The following is a 6,007-nucleotide window of genomic DNA, read 5'->3' as shown; positions in this document are numbered from 1 at the left end:
GCGACAAGAGCAAAGCTATTTCAACCCAGGTAGTGGAGACTAACGCTTCCTGTTTCCTGACAGTGATGTCCGTAGTCCACGCACGTGTTTTTCCACCCATCGAGCCCCCTGTCGCTTCTTCACGCTTATATTTGAGTAGCAAATGGGAAAAAGATTCCTGTGAAAACTGTCCAACTCAACTAAATTGAATTATTATTTTAGGCCGGTAATTCTCAACTGGGGGCGATTTTGCCCCCCAGGGGACGTTTGGCAATGTCTAGAGAGAGTTTTGATGGTGGCAACTTGGTTGGGGTGGGAAGACATGGTTTTGGCTTCCAGTGGATGCAGAGAGGCCAGGGAGGCTGCTGAACGCCCGGCCGTGCCCAGGACGGCCCCAGCACAGAGAATGGTCTGTCCCAACGTGAGGTGGAGAAGCCTTGCTTAGGGGGAGATGGTGTTCACCAGGGGGACTTCCTCTAGATGGAAGCGTGTCAGGCTCACTAATGAAATGCCTGGGGTGGCGGTGAGGCAGCGCCCGCCCCTCTAACCTTGCCCGGCTGAGGCTGGGCACAGAACTCACTGGTCTGGCAGGGACAAGACCTGGGCTTTGCTTCTCATTAGCTTCATCTCACTGAGCATGTCATTCAGCCCCACATCCTCCCCTGTGAACCAGGGAGGATAAAAATCAACCTAACAGATCAGCTGTTGATCGAAGATGACGTGCCCGTGAAAACCTCTCACCCTTCCCCAGACACAAGGGAATCAGCAGGTAACTGGTGGATTTTCGAAGCTGCTCCTGCTGATGCTGACCTGCCGTGTATCCTCACAACAGCCCTGGGCTGGGTTAGCCGGGCAGCCACATGAAGGCACTATGAGCTCTCTAGTCTGTCTTCACCTGGAACTAAGGGTGCTCGGTCTAGAAACTGAAAGCCAAGGAAATGTCCAAAGGGCACACAGTCTTTCCTGCACACGGATACAGGTGGCCCCATCTTGCTGTCTTAGATCTCCACCCACGATCTCCTGGCAGGATGAGACATGTTGCAGCAAGTAAGATGCCTTTGAGAAAAGACAGTCCAATTAACTTTGGCATTATGCTGGAGTAGATAGGGAGATATTCTAAAGAGTGACTGGTGATTGGAGAAGCTGGGGGCCAGCTAAGACCCCTTGGGTCCTCCTCACATTTTCCCTTCCTTCCTGGCATGATGGAAGGGGGAGGTGACAGCCTTGGGCGATGGTAGGGGTGTGCGTGCAGGCGGGCCTGCTTTGAGCCCTTCCTGGTGTGGGGTCCAGAAGGCAGGAGGCACAGTCCAAACTCTCCAGACACTGGACCCCCAGAAAAATTTCCCCACCCCAGCAATGACAGCCGCACTTCACTGTTTTGACTTGTTTGTGTAATTTTGAGAAGGAAACCATCTTAACAAATAGCAGTGCTCCGTGAGGCAGACAGGATCCCGTGCCTTGGGCAGTTTCACTCTGCTCTGATGCTGTCATCCAGGAAAATGGACATGGCTCCTGGGCCCAGGGGCTGAGCTCAGCCTCCCGCGTGGGGACGGGATGGGGCTGAGGCAGCGGAGCTTGGAGGAGACCAGTGGGGAAGTCGCCTCCCCAAGCAGCGTCTGCGGGCATAGCCACGGTGGAAGAGGTGGTGATGGGCCGGGTGCTCTTCTTATTGGCCAGTGGCTCAGTGGTTGTGTCTTGGGGAGAAGGAAGCAGCTAGAGAAGCAGAGGGTGTGGAAGGGCAGCTTGGTTGTTGCAGAGCTGGGGCCAGGCAGGTTGCGGGCGCTTCTGGTGGCAAGATGGCGCCGGTCAAGGACCAGCTGTCAGGGGGATGAGAGAGCCTTCCTCTGTCCCCTTCTTGTCCCAAGATGTTTTCCCCTTGTCTCCTAGTCACAGCTTAGGACATGCCTTTGCTTCTACCATCAAATCCTCGAGGCTCTGCGCCTGGGATCCAGCAAATCTGGGTTTGGATTCCAAAACTGTGGCTTATCCAACACAGAAGCTAACAAATCCTTGGCTTTCATATATAAAGAGAGCTTAATAATGCTCTCTCTCTCAGGTTTATTGGACAATTTAATCAACTAACATCTGAAATCTTTAGCACAGGCTAGGGCATTGGCAGGCACGCAATAAAAGTGGCTGCCAATATTAGTATTATTAACAGTAATTACTAATTATGTCTTTGTAACCATTGGTAAGTCAGGCCATTTCAAAGCGAACACACTTCTCCTCGGTCATCCATCTTACGTGACTATTCCACGCATACGCGAATACCCAGGGACGTTCTGTGCTCTTGGGAGGACTCACTTCATCCAAGATGCTACTGATGATTCTACCACCTTGTCATGTCTGTAAGATTGCGCAGATGCTCCCCTCTGAGAAGAGAAATCCAGCCCCAGCAACATTTGGGCCCTTGGTGGATGTGTGTTCACTGAAGAAGGAACACACTGCACCGCCTAACCCTGGGGACCTCGAGAGCAACTCCACCAGCCTTGGGAGATAATGAGCTTTAGATTCTGAGACCCTATCAAAATTTACCATCACTCCCCATGAGACACAGATCAACAAGAAACTCCACCTCCCGACCAGCAATTCCGAAGGAGTCCTCTGGATTTATGGGATAGGTGTATTTTCCAGGGTCTGGATGTTTTCTGTGACGGTGCTGATACGTGTTTGGGATGTCATTCCTTGCTCTGTGCTTTTATTTCTGCTGTCTGTAATTTCAACCCCGTCATATTTCTCTCCGTGTGTGTCCCACAGGGAAGGCCAGATGTCAGGACTCAGGTGCCAGTCCTATTGCTCAACATAGCTGAGGCCGGGGCTGAGCTGGGCGCTAAGGTAAGCGCGGCCTATCTGCTGCTCGGGTTTAGACAGAGAGGTGGCTTTGCGGAGGGTTCCCATGGCAGTGACCACCACCCTGCCCCCACATCCATGAGGTCCCTGTGCAAGGCCGCTCCGTGCCTGCCTGCACCCAGCCTCACCTGCAAAGCCCCGTGATGCCACGCAAGCCAACAGGTCGACAGCATCCCACGACCCCGTGCCCAAATTCCAGCCTGGCCGGTGCCCCTGTCACGGCTTTCTGCCACGTGCATATGCCACCGGTGCTAGTGTACTTCTTACCGTATTTCTTTCTCTAATGGACTTCTGTCCAGATAAAGTACCTTTCTTTAAACGGGGCTTTCTATATTTCAGCAGCAAACAAACAAACAAAAAACCAGTTTTACTGGTATGAAGAGCAGAGAAAGAAGTGGAAAATAGACACAATAGACATAGAGCCCAATAATTCTGGGTAGAGAATGCCACCTGCCAAAGGCACAGGGTCTGTGAGGAAGGCAGAGGTGGGAAAGCCATGCTGGCACCAGACGGAGACCCCCACCATTAGGAGTGTGGATGACGAGTCAGAAGGGGAATAATTTTCTCACCATGCAATTCAAAGTCATTTAAGCCCGTGTTCCCAAACTGGTTAAACCCTCCCTTCTCTACGGGTTAGATGATCCCACTTCAAAAACAGTGAGTTAATCCAGGGCTGCCATAAATCATTGAGCAGGTGCCTGGCTGGGGGTGAGCAGGGGCAGGCCCAGCAGGCATTCCACCCACCAATCCATGCTCCTGGGGGAGGACCACCCTTTCTCCTGCACACAGACACTGTGTGAGCTGGGCTGGTGGTGCTTCCTCCCTGACTGGTCTGTTAGCTCCCAGAAGCCAGAAGAATCGCTCCCGATAACACAAAAACAGCTCTGATTTACTGACCGTGCCCTGGGGTGTGCACTCTGCAAGCACCATCTCACTGACACTTCGCCAGAACCTCTGGGGGAGGGTAATCGCCTTTCTCCGTCTACTGGGGAGGAAGCCAAGGTCTCTGGTTCCTATTTCTCCACGTGTCTCTGTGTTCCCTTCACTGCACCTCGTGGATAGAAATTGCACCTATGTACCTGGTTAACGGTGCTGCCATTCACATACCTTCCCTAAGTTAAGTTGTCACATGATTTATTGGGTAACCTGATATTTTAAAATCCATGCTGCAAAGCATGGATTATCTTTAACCATTGTTAAGATCCATTGCCTGCTTTTTTCTCTTTGAAATTTTGTTTCATCATTGAAGGGACTCATAAAATAATAGACACCCAAAGCAAATTGCCGACAGCCTCATCCCTAAATCTAGACAGTTTCATTTGTCTGCGTCACTGGCTAGGTCTTATGCACGCACATACTCGATGTTCGGGCATCTACGGTCTTACAGATGGAATGTTAGAGTCCCCGCTTATAGTCATGGCCGGCCATGCGCTGTTTCGAGAGTCTTCTCTTGCATCTATCCACCTTCCCTCTTCTACTCCCATTCTCCCTCTCCTCATCAAAACGCTTTTATGTGCATATGAGCATAGAGCAAGGGAAAGGTGTGGTAAGGACACACATCTTCCGAGTAAATCAGCGTCTCCCCCTAGGATCTACAGGACATGTTACCACCTGCAGCGAGAGCACTGGACAAGGAATACTTTGTCTCGGGGAATTCAGTGCATTACAGAAGTTCATTACCTGTTGTGGTAAGTCCCCTAATGATTGACAGTTGGTTCCCTTGAGGGGTGGCCCTTCTAGAAGATTCTGTGATACCAGTAGAACAAACACAAGTCAATGAAAACCTTCTCATTTATGTAACTAGCTAAAGTTATTGTTGGTTGTTAAAGAGTTGTTATTTGATAGTTCTGATCAAATATGATGCTTTTTAGAACACCCACAAATAAATACATTTTCTCATGTCCATCTGAGGGTACCTGAGATCATCTGTAAGGTTACAAGTGCATGGCTTTGGCCCCAATCAAATTTCAGCCCTCCTGCCAACTGAGCCCTGACATCCTCCTGCATCATGTCTTCATATACTCTATGACAAATTCTAGAACTATTGCTTTGCATTTTAAAATTATTTTTCTGGGGGGTGACTGTCCGGCTCAGTTGGTAGCGCATGTGACTCTTGATCCTCAGGGTCATGAGTTCAATTCCCACGTTGGGCATGGATCTTACTTTAAATAGTAAAATCTTTAAAAAAATAAAATGATTTTTCTGAAATAATTTGGCTCATAAGAAGTAAAAATAGGTCAGAGAGTTCCTGTGTACCCTTCACACAGCTTCCCCCGAGGATAACATAACCATAATACTTTATCAAAACCAGAAAACTGACTTTGGTGTAGCACTATTAATAGCGGTCTCAAATAGAGACCTTATTTGGACTTCCCCAGTATAAGTAGGTATAATTTAACAAAAAAATGTAAAATTTTTTGACAACTACTAAAAGAGATATTCAAGGTTCAAAAAGCTACAATTTTTGTGATGGAAAACTTCTAAAAAAGAATTCAAGATCTCTATAATTTCATTACCTTTCCTTGGGCTGTGTTTGAGCTAAAATAAAAACATGCTGTTCTCTTTTGCACAAAGATGATGCTGTGAACCCACCCTTGAAAGGGCTTATGCATTCATAACCGTGTCCCTTTGGCCCTGGCAGGGCTGGCCTCATGGGCATGGATGGACCTGGGCAGTCACACGGGTCCCTGTGCGTGGTTTAAAGCTCTACGGTCACCATCTTGAAAGTTTTAATATTTGGACAAGTGGTCCCACATTTTTAATTTTGCACTGGTTACTGCAAATTATGTAGCCATTTTTGGGTCCTAGGGATGAATTTACCTCATTCACAAATGTTGAGGCCATGCCCATGGCACAAAGTGGGGCTTACTGGGCTTTTGTGGACCAAAGATGGGACTTGAAAATCTCAAATTTTCATACTCCATCCCCAACAAGCAACCAAAAAGCTTGCCCATGGATTTTTGCTATGGATAGCTATGCTCATGAAAATTATGGTACCTTTAGTGCAGAAATTAAAAGCAATATGATTGCAAGAATTTCTAGTCCTATGTCTGCATCCTTGGGTAATTTATATGAAACCAGTAACATTCCCATCCTTGTTACTTTTGTTTTACTTATTTATGTATTTTTCATCCTTTTTAAATTTAAGGGTTATGACATGCTTTTTGAGCCAAGAGGA

The sequence above is a fragment of the Phoca vitulina genome, unplaced genomic scaffold (assembly GCF_004348235.1).
Source record: "Phoca vitulina isolate PV1807 unplaced genomic scaffold, GSC_HSeal_1.0 scaffold50, whole genome shotgun sequence".
Lineage (NCBI taxonomy): Eukaryota > Metazoa > Chordata > Mammalia > Carnivora > Phocidae > Phoca > Phoca vitulina.
This window is presented reverse-complemented; position numbering follows the sequence as displayed.